This window comes from Panulirus ornatus, chromosome 37, assembly GCF_036320965.1.
Source record: "Panulirus ornatus isolate Po-2019 chromosome 37, ASM3632096v1, whole genome shotgun sequence".
NCBI classification, from domain to species: Eukaryota; Metazoa; Arthropoda; class Malacostraca; order Decapoda; family Palinuridae; genus Panulirus; species Panulirus ornatus.
This window is the reverse complement of record NC_092260.1, coordinates 1,510,421-1,524,457: the sequence shown is the minus strand read 5'-3', so window position 1 is coordinate 1,524,457 and position 14,037 is coordinate 1,510,421.

Below are 14,037 nucleotides of genomic sequence, written 5' to 3'. Positions count from 1 at the left end.
CTTCTTCTGTTTCCCATTTTAGAAAGTTAATACAAGGAGGGGAGGATTTCCGGCCCCCCGCTCCCGTCCCCTCTAGTCGCTTTCTACGACACGCGAGGAATACGTGGGAAGTATTCTTTCACCCCTATCCCCAGGGATAATATACATATATATACACACACACACACACACACACAGGAGGTCAAGAGAAAGGTGCAAGAGGTGAAAAAAAGGGCAAATGAGAGTTGGGGTGAGAGACTATCAGTAAATTTTAGGGAGAATAAAAAGATGTTCTGGAAGGAGGTAAATAGGGTGCGTAAGACAAGGGAGCAAATGGGAACTTCAGTGAAGGGCGTAAATGGGGAGGTGATAACAAGTAGTGGTGATGTGAGAAGGAGATGGAATGAGTATTTTGAAGGTTTGTTGAATGTGTCTGATGACAGAGTGGCAGATATAGGGTGTTTGGGTCGAGGTGGTGTGCAAAGTGAGAGGGTTAGGGAAAATGATTTGGTAAACAGAGAAGAGGTAGTAAAAGCTTTGCGGAAGATGAAAGCCGGCAAGGCAGCAGGTTTGGATGGTATTGCAGTGGAATTTATTAAAAAAGGGGGTGACTGTATTGTTGACTGGTTGGTAAGGTTATTTAATGTATGTATGACTCATGGTGAGGTGCCTGAGGATTGGCGGAATGCGTGCATAGTGCCATTGTACAAAGGCAAAGGGGATAAGAGTGAGTGCTCAAATTACAGAGGTATAAGTTTGTTGAGTATTCCTGGTAAATTATATGGGAGGATATTGATTGAGAGGGTGAAGGCATGTACAGAGCATCAGATTGGGGAAGAGCAGTGTGGTTTCAGAAGTGGTAGAGGATGTGTGGATCAGGTGTTTGCTTTGAAGAATGTATGTGAGAAATACTTAGAAAAGCAAATGGATTTGTATGTAGCATTTATGGATCTGGAGAAGGCATATGATAGAGTTGATAGAGATGCTCTGTGGAAGGAATTAAGAATATATGGTGTGGGAGGCAAGTTGTTAGAAGCAGTGAAAAGTTTTTATCGAGGATGTAAGGCATGTGTACGTGTAGGAAGAGAGGAAAGTGATTGGTTCTCAGTGAATGTGGGTTTGCGGCAGGGGTGTGTGATGTCTCCATGGCTGTTTAATTTGTTTATGGATGGGGTTGTTAGGGAGGTAAATGTAAGAGTTTTGGAAAGAGGGGCAAGTATGAAGTCTGTTGGGGATGAGAGAGCTTGGGAAGTGAGTCAGTTGTTGTTCGCTGATGATACAGCGCTGGTGGCGGATTCATGTGAGAAACTGCAGAAGCTGGTGACGGAGTTTGGTAAAGTGTGTGGAAGAAGAAAGTTAAGAGTAAATGTGAATAAGAGCAAGGTTATTAGGTACAGTAGGGTTGAGGGTCAAGTCAATTGGGAGGTGAGTTTGAATGGAGAAAAACTAGAGGAAGTGAAGTGTTTTAGATATCTGGGAGTGGATCTGTCAGCGGATGGAACCATGGAAGCGGAAGTGGATCATAGGGTGGGGGAGGGGGCGAAAATTTTGGGAGCCTTGAAAAATGTGTGGAAGTCGAGAACATTATCCCGGAAAGCAAAAATGGGTATGTTTGAGGGAATAGTGGTTCCAACAATGTTGTATGGTTGCGAGGCGTGGGCTATGGATAGAGTTGTGCGCAGGAGGATGGATGTGCTGGAAATGAGATGTTTGAGGACAATGTGTGGTGTGAGGTGGTTTGATCGAGTAAGTAACGTAAGGGTGAGAGAGATGTGTGGAAATAAAAAGAGCGTGGTTGAGAGAGCAGAAGAGGGTGTTTTGAAATGGTTTGGGCACATGGAGAGAATGAGTGAGGAAAGATTGACCAAGAGGATATATGTGTCGGAGGTGGAGGGAACGAGGAGAAGAGGGAGACCAAATTGGAGGTGGAAAGATGGAGTGAAAAGGATTTTGTGTGATCGGGGCCTGAACATGCAGGAGGGTGAAAGGAGGGCAAGAAATAGAGTGAATTGGAGCGATGTGGTATACAGGGGTTGACGTGCTGTCAGTGGATTGAATCAAGGCATGTGAAGCGTCCGGGGTAAACCATGGAAAGCTGTGTAGGTATGTATATTTGCGTGTGTGGACGTGTGTATGTACATGTGTATGGGGGGGGGGTTGGGCCATTTCTTTCGTCTGTTTCCTTGCGCTACCTCGCAAACGCGGGAGACAGCGACAAAGTATAAAAAAAAAAAAGAAAATATATATATATATATATATATATATATATATATATTTATATATATATATATATATTTTTTTTTTTTTTGCCGCTGTCTCCGGCGTTTGCGAGGTAGCGCAAGGAAACAGACGAAAGAAATGGCCCAACCCACCCCCATACACATGCCTTGATTCAATCCACTGACAGCACGTCAACCCCGGTATACAACATCGCTCCAATTCACTCTATTCTTTGCCCTCCTTTCACCCTCCTGCACGTTCAGGCCCCGATCACTCAAAATCTTTTTCACTCCATCTTTCCGCCTCCAATTTGGTCTCCCACTTCTCCTCGTTCCCTCCACCTCCGACACATATATCCTCTTGGTCAATCTTTCCTCACTCATTCTCTCCATGTGCCCAAACCACTTCAAAACACCCTCTTTTGCTCCCTCAACCACGCTCTTTTTATTTCCACACATCTCTCTTACCCTTACATTACTTACTCGATCAAACCACCTCACACCACAAATTGTCCTCAAACATCTCATTTCCAGCACATCCACCCTCCTGCGCACAACTCTATCCATAGCCTACGCCTCGCAACCATACAACATTGTTAGAACCACTATTCCTTCAAGCATACCCATTTTTGCTTTCGGAGATAATGTTCTCGACTTCCACACATTCTTCAAGGCTCCCAGGATTTTCGCCCCCTCCTCCACCCTATGATTCACTTCCGCTTCCATGGTTCCATCCGCTGCCAGATCCACTCCCAGATATCTAAAACACTTTACTTCCTCCAGTTTTTTTCCATTCAAACTTACCTCCCAATTGACTTGACCCTCAACCCTACTGTACCTAATAACCTTGCTCTTATTCACATTTACTCTTAACTTTCTTCTTTCACACACTTTACCAAACTCAGTCACCAGCTTCTGCAGTTTCTCACATGAATCAACCACCAGCGCTGTATCATCAGCGAACAACAACTGACTCACTTCCCAAGCTCTCTCATCCACAACAAACTTCATACTTGCCCCTCTTTCCAAAACTCTTGCATTCACCTCCCTAACAACCCCATCCATAAACAAATGAAACAACCATGGAGACATCACACACCCCTGCGGCAAACCTACATTCACTGAGAACCAATAACTTTCCTCTCTTCCTACACGTACACATGCCTTATATCCTCGATAAAAACTTCTCACTGCTTCTAACGAGTTGCCTCCCACACCATATATTCTTAGTACATTCCACAGAGCATCTCTATCAATTCTATCATATGCCTTCATCAGATCCATAAATGCTATATACAAATCCATTTGCTTTTCTAAGTATTTCTCACATACATTCTTCAATGCAAACACGTAATCCACACATCCTCTACCACTTCTGAAACCACACTGCTCTTCCCCAATCTGGTCCTCTGTACATGCCGTCACCCTCTCAATCAGTACCCTCCCATATAATTTCCCAGAAATACTCAACAAACTTATACCTCTGTAATTTGAGCACTCACTCTTATCCTCTTTGCCTTTGTACAATGGCACTATGCAAGCATTCCGCCAATCCTCAGGCACCTCACCATGAATCACACATACATTAAATAACCTTACCAACCAGTCAACAATACAGTCACCCCCTATTTCTTATAAATTCCACTGCAATACCATCCAAACCCGCTGCCTTGCCGGCTTTCATCTTCCCCAAAGCTTTTACTACCTCTTCTCTGTTTACCAAATCATTTTCCAGAACCCTCTCACTTTGCACACCACTTCGACCAAAACACCCTATATCTGCCACTCTATCATCAAACACATTCAACAAACCTTCAAAATACTCACTCCATCTCCTTCTCAAATCACCACTACTTGTTATCACCTCCTCATTTCCCCCCTTCACTGAAGTACCCATTTGTTCCCTTGTCTTACGCACTTTATTTACCTCCTTCCAAAATATATTTTTATTCTCCCTAAAATTTAATGATACTCTCTCACCCCAACTCTCATTTGCCCTCATTTTCACCTCTTGCACCTTTCTCTTTAACTCCTACCTCTTTCTTTTATACATCTCCCACTCTTTTGCATTATTTCCCTGCAAAAATCGTCAAAATGCCTCTCTCTTCTCTTTCACTAATAATCTTACTTCTTCATCCCATCACTCACTACCCTTTCTAATCTGCCCACCTCCCACGCTTCTAATGCCACAAGCATCTTTTGCGCAAGCCATCACTGCTTCCCTAAATACATCCCATTCCTCCCCCACTCCTCTTACATGGTTTGTTCTCACCTTTTTCCATTCTGTACTCAGTCTCTCCTGGTACTTCCTCACACAAATCTCCTTCCCAAGCTCACTTACTCTCACCACTTTCTTCACCCCAAAATTCTCTCTTCCTTTCTGAAAAGCTCTAGAAATCTTCACATTCGCCTCCACAAGATAATGATCAGACATCCCTCCAGTTGCACCTCTCAGTACATTAACATCCAAAAGTCACTTTTTCCCGCGCCTATCAATCAACATGTAATCCAATAACGCTCTCTGGCCATCTCTCCTACTTACATACGTATACTTATATATATCTCGCTTTTTAAACCAGATATTCCCAATCACCAGTCCTTTTTCAGCACACAAATCTACAAGCTCTTCACCATTTCCATTAATAACACTGAACACCCATGTGTACCGATTATTCCCTTAACTGCCACATAACTCACCTTTGCATTCAAATCACCCATCACTATAACCCGGTCCCGTGCATCAAAACCACTAACACACTCATTCAGCTGCTCCCAAAACATTCGCCTCTCATGATCTTTCTTCTCATGCCCAGGTGCATATGCAACAATAATCACCCATCTCTCACCATCTGCTTTCAGTTTTACCCATATCAATCTAGAATTTACTTTCTTACACTCTATCACATACTCCTACCACTCCTCTTTCAGGAGTAGTGCTGCTCCTTCCCTTGCTTTTGTCCACTCACTAACCCATGAATTTACTCCGAAGACATTCCCAAACCACTCTTCCCCTTTACCCTTAAGCTTCGTTTCACTCAGAGCCAAAACATCCAGGTTCCTCTCCTCAAACATACTACCTATCTCTCCTTTTTTCTCATCTTGGTTACATCCACACACATTTAGACACCCCAATATGAGCCTCTGAGGAGGATGAGCACTCCCCGCGTGACTCCTTCATCTGTTTCCCCTTCTAGAAAGGTAAAATATATATATATATATATATATATATATATATATATATATATATATATATATATATATATATATATATATATATATATATGATGGAAAGGATCACAATTTTGCGCGTGATGATGTGATTATTTCAAGAAAGTGCACTTGGGAACTTTTCGTGTTTCATTTTTCCCGTGAACTCATAGGAATATATATATATATATATATATATATATATATATATATATATATATATATATATATATATATATATATATATATATATATATATATATATATATATATATATTTTTTATACTTTGTCGCTGTCTCCCGCGTTTGCGAGGTAGCGCAAGGAAACAGACGAAAGAAATGGCCCAACCCCCCCCATACACATGTATATACATACGTCCACACACGCAAATATACATACCTACACAGCTTTCCATGGCTTACCCCAGACGCTTCACATGCCTTGATTCAATCCACTGACAGCACGTCAACCCCGGTATACCACATCGCTCCAATTCCCTCTATTCCTTGCCCTCCTTTCACCCTCCTGCATGTTCAGGCCCCGATCACACAAAATCTTTTTCACTCCATCTTTCCACCTCCAATTTGGTCTCCCTCTTCTCCTTGTTCCCTCCACCTCCGACACATATATCCTCTTGGTCAATCTTTCCTCACTCATCCTCTCCATGTGCCCAAACCACTTCAAAACACCCTCTTCTGCTCTCTCAACCACGCTCTTTTTATTTCCACACATCTCTCTTACCCTTACGTTACTCACTCGATCAAACCACCTCACACCACACATTGTCCTCAAACATCTCATTTCCAGCACATCCATCCTCCTGCGCACAACTCTATCCATAGCCCACGCCTCGCAACCATACAACATTGTTGGAACCACTATTCCTTCAAACATACCCATTTTTGCTTTCCGAGATAATGTTCTCGACTTCCATATATTTTTCAAGGCCCCCAGAATTTTCGCCCCCTCCCCCACCCCATGATCCACTTCCGCTTCCATGGTTCCATCTGCTGACAGATCCACTCCCAGATATCTAAAACACTTCACTTCCTCCAGTTTTTCTCCATTCAAACTCACCTCCCAATTGACTTGACCCTCAACCCTACTGTACCTAATAACCTTGCTCTTATTCACATTTACTCTTAACTTTCTTCTTTCACACACTTTACCAAACTCAGTCACCAGCTTCTGCAGTTTCTCACATGAATCAGCCACCAGCGCTGTATCATCAGCGAACAACAACTGACTCACTTCCCAAGCTCTCTCATCCCCAACAGACTTCATACTTGCCCCTCTTTCCAAAACTCTTCCATTCACCTCCCTAACAACCCCATCCATAAACAAATTAAACAACCATGGAGACATCACACACCCCTGCCGCAAACCTACATTCACTGAGAACCAATCACTTTCCTCTCTTCCTACACGTACACATGCCTTACATCCTCGATAAAAACTTTTCACTGCTTCTAACAACTTTCCTCCCACACCATATATTCTTAATACCTTCCACAGAGCATCTCTATCAACTCTATCATATGCCTTCTCCAGATCCATAAATGCTACATACAAATCCATTTGCTTTTCTAAGTATTTCTCACATACATTCTTCAAAGCAAACACCTGATCCACACATCCTCTACCACTTCTGAAACCACACTGCTCTTTCCCAATCTGATGCTCTGTACATGCCGTCACCCTCTCAATCAATACCCTCCCATATAATTTACCAGGAATACTCAACAATCTTATACCTCTGTAATTTGAGCACTCACTCTATCCCCTTTGCCTTTGTACAATGGCACTATGCACGCATTCCGCCAATCCTCAGGCACTTCACCATGAGTCATACATACATTAAATAACCTTACCAACCAGTCAACAATACAGTCACCCCCTTTTTTAATAAATTCCACTGCAATACCATCCAAACCTGCTGCCTTGCCGGCTTTCATCTTCCGCAAAGCTTTCACTACCTCTTCTCTGTTTACCAAATCATTTTCCCTAACCCTCTCACTTTGCACACCACCTCGACCAAAACACCTTATATCTGCCACTCTATCATTAAACACATTCAACAAATCTTCAAAATACTCACTCCATCTCCTTCTCACATCACCACTACTTGTTATCACCTCCCCATTTGCGCCCTTCACTGAAGTTCCCATTTGCTCCCTTGTCTTACGCACTTTATTTACCTCCTTCCAGAACATCTTTTTATTCTCCATAAAATTTAATGATACTCTCTCACCCCAACTCTCATTTGCCCTTTTTTTCACCTCTTGCACCTTTCTCTTGATCTCCTGTCTCTTTCTTTTATACATCTCCCACTCAATTGCATTTTTTCCCTGCAAAAATCGTCCAAATGCCTCTCTCTTCTCTTTCACTAAGAAGGAGTCACGCGGGGAGTGCTCATCCTCCTCGAAGGCTCAGAGTGGGGTGCCTAAATGTGTGTGGATGTAACCAAGATGTGAAAAAAGGAGAGATAGGTAGTATGATTGAGGAAAGGAACCTGGATGTTTTGGCTCTGAGTGAAACGAAGCTCAAGGGTAAAGGGGAAGAGTGGTTTGGGAATGTCTGGGGAGTAAAGTCAGGGGTTAGTGAGAGGACAAGAGCAAGGGAAGGAGTAGCAATACTCCTGAAACAGGAGTTGTGGGAGTATGTGATAGAGTGTAAGTAAGTAAATTCTCGATTAATATGGGTAAAACTGAAAGTTGATGGAGAGAGGTGGGTGATTATTGGTGCATATGCACCTGGGCATGAGAAGAAAGATCAAGAGAGGCAAGTGTTTTGGGAGCAGCTGAATGAGTGTGTTAGTGGTTTTGATGCACGAGACCGGGTTATAGTGATGGGTGATTTGAATGCAAAGGTGAGTAATGTGGCAGTTGAGGGAATAATTGGTATACATGGGGTGTTCAGTGTTGTAAATGGAAATGGTGAAGAGCTTGTAGATTTATGTGCTGAAAAAGGACTGATGATTGGGAATACCTGGTTTAAAAAGCGAGATATACATAAGTATACTTAATTAAGTAGGAGAGATGGCCAGAGAGCGTTATTGGATTACGTGTTAATTGACAGGCGTGCGAAAGAGAGACTTCTGGATGTTAATGTGCTGAGAAGTGCAACTGGAGGGATGTCTGATCATTATCTTGTGGAGGCTAAGGTGAAGATTTGTATGGGTTTTCAGAAAGAAGAGTGAATGTTGGGGTGAAGAGGGTGGTGAGAGTAAGTGAGCTTGAGAAGGAGACCTGTGTGAGGAAGTACCAGGAGAGACTGAGTACAGAATGGAAAAAGGTGAGAACAATGGAAGTTAGGGGAGTGGGAGAGGAATGGGATGTATTTAGGGAATCAGTGATGGATTGCGCAAAATATGCTTGTGGCATGAGAAGAGTGGGAGGTGGGTTGATTAGAAAGGGTAGTGAGTGGTGGGATGAAGAAGTAAGAGTATATATATATATATATATATATATATATATATATATATATATATATATATATATATATATATATATATATATATATATATATATATATATATATATATATATATATATATATATATATATATATATATATATATATGTATATATATATATATATATATATATATATATATATATATATATATATATATATATATATATATATATATATATATATATATATATATATATATATATATATATATATATATATATATATATATATATATATATATATATATATATATATACATATATATATATATATATATATATATATATATATATATATATATATATATATATATATATATATATATATATATATATATATATATATATATATATATATATATATATCCCTGGGGATAGGGGAGAAAGAATACTTCCCACGTATTCCCTGCGTGTCGTAGAAGGCGACTAAAAGGGGAGGGAGCGGGTGGCTGGAAATCCTCCCCTTTCTTGTTTTTTTTTTTAATTTTCCAAAAGAAGGAACAGAGAAGGGGGTCAGGTGAGGATATTCCCTCTAAGGCCCAGTTCTCTGTTCTTAACGCTACCTCGCTAACGCGGGAAATGGCAAATAGTATGAAAAAAAAAAAAAAAAATATATATATATATATATATATATATATATATATATATATATATATATATATATATATTTTCTTTCTTTCAAACTATTCGCCATTTCCCGCATTAGCGAGGTAGCGTTAAGAACAGAGAACTGGGCCTTTCAAGGAATATCCACCTGGCCCCTTCTCTGTTCCTTCTTTTGGAGAATTAAAAGAAAAAAAAAATAATTAGAGGGGAGGATTTCCAGCCCCCCGCTCCCTCCCCTTTTAGTCGCCTTCTACGACACCCAGGGAATACGTGGGAAGTATTCTTTCCCCCTATCCCCAGGGATATATATATATATATATATATATATATATATATATATATATATATATATATATATATATATATATATATATATATAATATATATATATATATATATATATATATATATATATATATATATATAGATATATATATATATATTTTTTTTTTTATTTTGCTTTGTCGCTGTCTCCCGCTTTTGCGAGGTATCGCCAGGAAACAGACGAAAGAAATGGCCCAACACCCCAATACACATGTATATACTTACACGTGTACACACGCAAATATACACACCTATACATTTCAATGTACACATATGTATACACACATAGACACATACATATATACCCATGCACACAATTCACACTGTCTGCCTTTATTCATTCCGATCGCCACCTCGCCGCATATGGAATACCATCCCCCTCCCACCTCATGTGTGCGAGGTAGCGCTACGAAAAGACAACAAAGGCCCCATTCGTTCACATTCAGTCTCTAGCTGTCATGCAATATGCCCGAAACCACAGCTCCCTTTCCACATCCAGGCCCCACACAGCTTTCCATGGGTTACCCTAGACGATTCACATGCCCTGATTCAATCCACTGACAGCACGTCAACCCCGGTATACCACATCGATCCAATTCACTCTATTCCTTGCGCACCTTTCACCCTCCTGCATGTTCAGGCCCCGATCACTCAAAATCTTTTTCACTCCATCTTTCCACCTCCAATTTGGTCTCCCACTTCTCCTCGTTCCCTCCACCTCCGACACATATATCCTCTTGGTCAATTTTTCCTCACTCATTCTCTCCATGTGCCCAAACCATTTCAAAACACCATCTTTGCTCTCTCAACCACGCTCTTTTTATTTCCACACATCTCTCACACCCTTACATTACTTACTCGATCAAACCACCTCACACCACACATTGTCCTCAAACATCTCATTTCTAGCACATCCACCCTCCTGCGCACAACTCTATCCATAACCCACGCCTCGCAACCATACAACATTGTTGGAACCACTATTCCTTCAAACATACCCATTTTTGCTTTCCGAGATAATGTTCTCGACTTCCACATATTTTTCAAGGCTCCCAGGATTTTCACCCCCTCCCCACCCTATGATTCACTTCCGCTTCCATGGTTCCATACCCTGCCAGATCAACTCCCAGATATTTAAAACACTTTACTTCCTCCAGTTTTTCTCCATTCAAACTTACCTCCCAATTGACTTGACCCTCAACCCTACTGTACCTAATAACCTTGCTCTTATTCACATTTACTCTTAACTTTCTTCTTCCACACACTTTACCAAACTCAGTCACCAGCTTCTGCAGTTTCTCACATGAATCAGCCACCAGCGCTGTATCATCAGCTGACAACAACTGACTCACTTCCCAAGCTCTCTCATCCACAACAGACTTCATACTTGCCCCTCTTTCCAAAACTCTTGCATTCACCTCCCTAACAACCCCATCCATAAACAAATTAAACAACCATGGAGACATCACACACCCCTGCCGCAAACCTACATTCACTGAGAACCAATCACTTTCCTCTCTTCATACACGTACACATGCCTTACATCCTCGATAAAAACTTTTCACTGCTTCTAACAACTTGCCTCCTACACCATATATTTTTAATACCTTCCACAGAGCATCTCTATCAACTCTATCATATGCCTTCTCCAGATCCATAAATGCTACATACATATCCATTTGCTTTTCTAAGTATTTCTCACATAAATTCTTCAAAGCAAACACCTGATCCACACATCCTCTACCACTTCTGAAACCACACTTCTCTTCCCCAATCTGATGCTCTGTACATGCCTTCACACTCTCAATCAATACCCTCCCATATAATATGCCAGGAATACTCAACAAACTTATACCTCTGTAATTTGAGCACTCACTCTTATCCCCTTTGCCTTTGTACAATGGCACTATGAACGCATTCCGCCAATCCTCAGGCACCTCACCATGAGTCATACATACATTAAATAACCTTACCAACCAGTCAACAATACCGTCACCCTATTTCTTAATAGATTCCACTGCAATACCATCCAAACCTGCTGCCTTGCCGGCTTTCATCTTCCGTAAAGCTTTTACTACCTCTTCTCTGTTTACCAAATCATTTTACAGAACCCTCTCACTTTGTAGACCACCTCGACCAAAAAACCCTATATCTGCCTATCTATCATCAAACACATTCAACAAACCTTCAAAATACTCACTCCATCTCCTTCTCACATCACCACTACTTGTTATCATCTCCCCATTAGCGCTCTTCACTGAAGTTCCCATTTGCTCCCTTGTCTTACGCACTTTATTTACCTCCTTCCAGAACATCTTTTTATTCTCCTTAAAATTTAATGATACTTCTCTCACCCCAACTCTCATCTGCCCTCTTTTCTTGCACCTTTCTCTTGACCTCCTGTCTCTTTCTTTTATACATCTCCCACTCAATTGCATTTTTTCCTTGCAAAAATCGTCCAAATGCCTCTCTCTTCTTTTCACTAATAATCTTACTTCTTCATCCCACCACTCACTACCCTTTCTAATCAACCCACCTCCCACGCTTCTCATCCACAAGCATCTTTTGCGCACTCCATCACTGAATACATCCTAAATACATCCCATTCCTCCCTCACTCCCCTTACTTCCATTTTTCTCACCTTTTTCCATTCTGTTCTCAGTCTCTCCTGGTACTTCCTTACACAAGTCTCCTTCCCAAGCTCACTTACTCTCACCACCCTCTTCACCCCAACATTCACTCTTCTTTTCTGAAAACCCATACAAATCTTCACCTTAGCCTCCACAAGATAATGATCAGACATCCCTTCAATTGCACCACTCAGCACATTAACATCCAAAAGTCTCTCTTTCGCGCGCCTGTCAATTAACACGTAATCCAATAACGCTCTCTGGCCATCTCTCCTACTTACATACGTATACTTATGTATATCTCGCTTTTTAAACCAGGTATTCCCAATCACCAGTCCTTTTTCAGCACATAGATCTGCAAGCTCTTACCCATTTCGATTTACAACACTGCCACATTACTCACCTTTGCATTCAAATCACAAATCACTATAACCCGGTCTTGTACATCAAAACCACTAACACACTCATTCAGCTGCTCCCAAAACACTTGCCTCTCATGATCTTTCTTCTCATGACCAGGTGCATATGCACCAATAATCACCCATCTCTCTCCATCAACTTTCAGTTTTACCCATATTAATCTAGAATTTACTTTCTTACATTCTATCACATACTCCCACAACTCCTGTTTCAGGAGTACTGCTACTACTTCCCTTGCTCTTGTCCTCTCACTAATCCCTGACTTTACTCCCAAGACATTACCAAACCACTCTTCCCCTTTACCCTTGAGCTTCGTTTCACTTAGAGCCAAAACATCCAGGTTCCTTTCCTCAAACATACTACCTATCTCTCCTTTTTTTTCACATCTTGGTTACATCCACACATATTTAGACACCCCAATCTGAATCTACGAGGAGGATGAGCACTCCCCGCGTGACTCCTTATGTTTCTCATTTTTTAGAGAAATATATATATATATATATATATATATATATATATATATATATATATATATATATATATATATATATATATATATATATATTATTATTATTTTTTTTTATTATATTTTGTCGCTGTCTCCCGCGTTTGCGAGGTACCGCAAGGAAACAGACGAAAGAAATGGCCCAACCCCCCCCCCATACACATGTATATACATACGTCCACACACGCAAATATACATACCTACACAGCTTTCCATGGTTTACCCCAGACGCTTCACATGCCTTGATTCAATCCACTGACAGCACGTCAACCCCGGTATACCACATCGCACCAATTCACTCTATTCCTTGCCCTCCTTTCACCCTCCTGCATGTTCAGGCCCCGATCACACAAAATCTTTTTCACTCCATCTTACCACCTCCAATTTGGTCTCCCTCTTCTCCTCGTTCCCTCCACCTCCGACACATATATCCTCTTGGTCAATCTTTCCTCACTCATTCTCTCCATGTGCCCAAACCACTTCAAAACACCCTCTTCTGCTCTCTCAACCACGCTCTTTTTATTTCCACACATCTCTCTTACCCTTACGTTACTCACTCGATCAAACCACCTCACACCACACATTGTCCTCAAACATCTCATTTCCAGCACATCCATCCTCCTGCGCACAACTCTATCCATAGCCCACGCCTCGCAACCATACAACATTG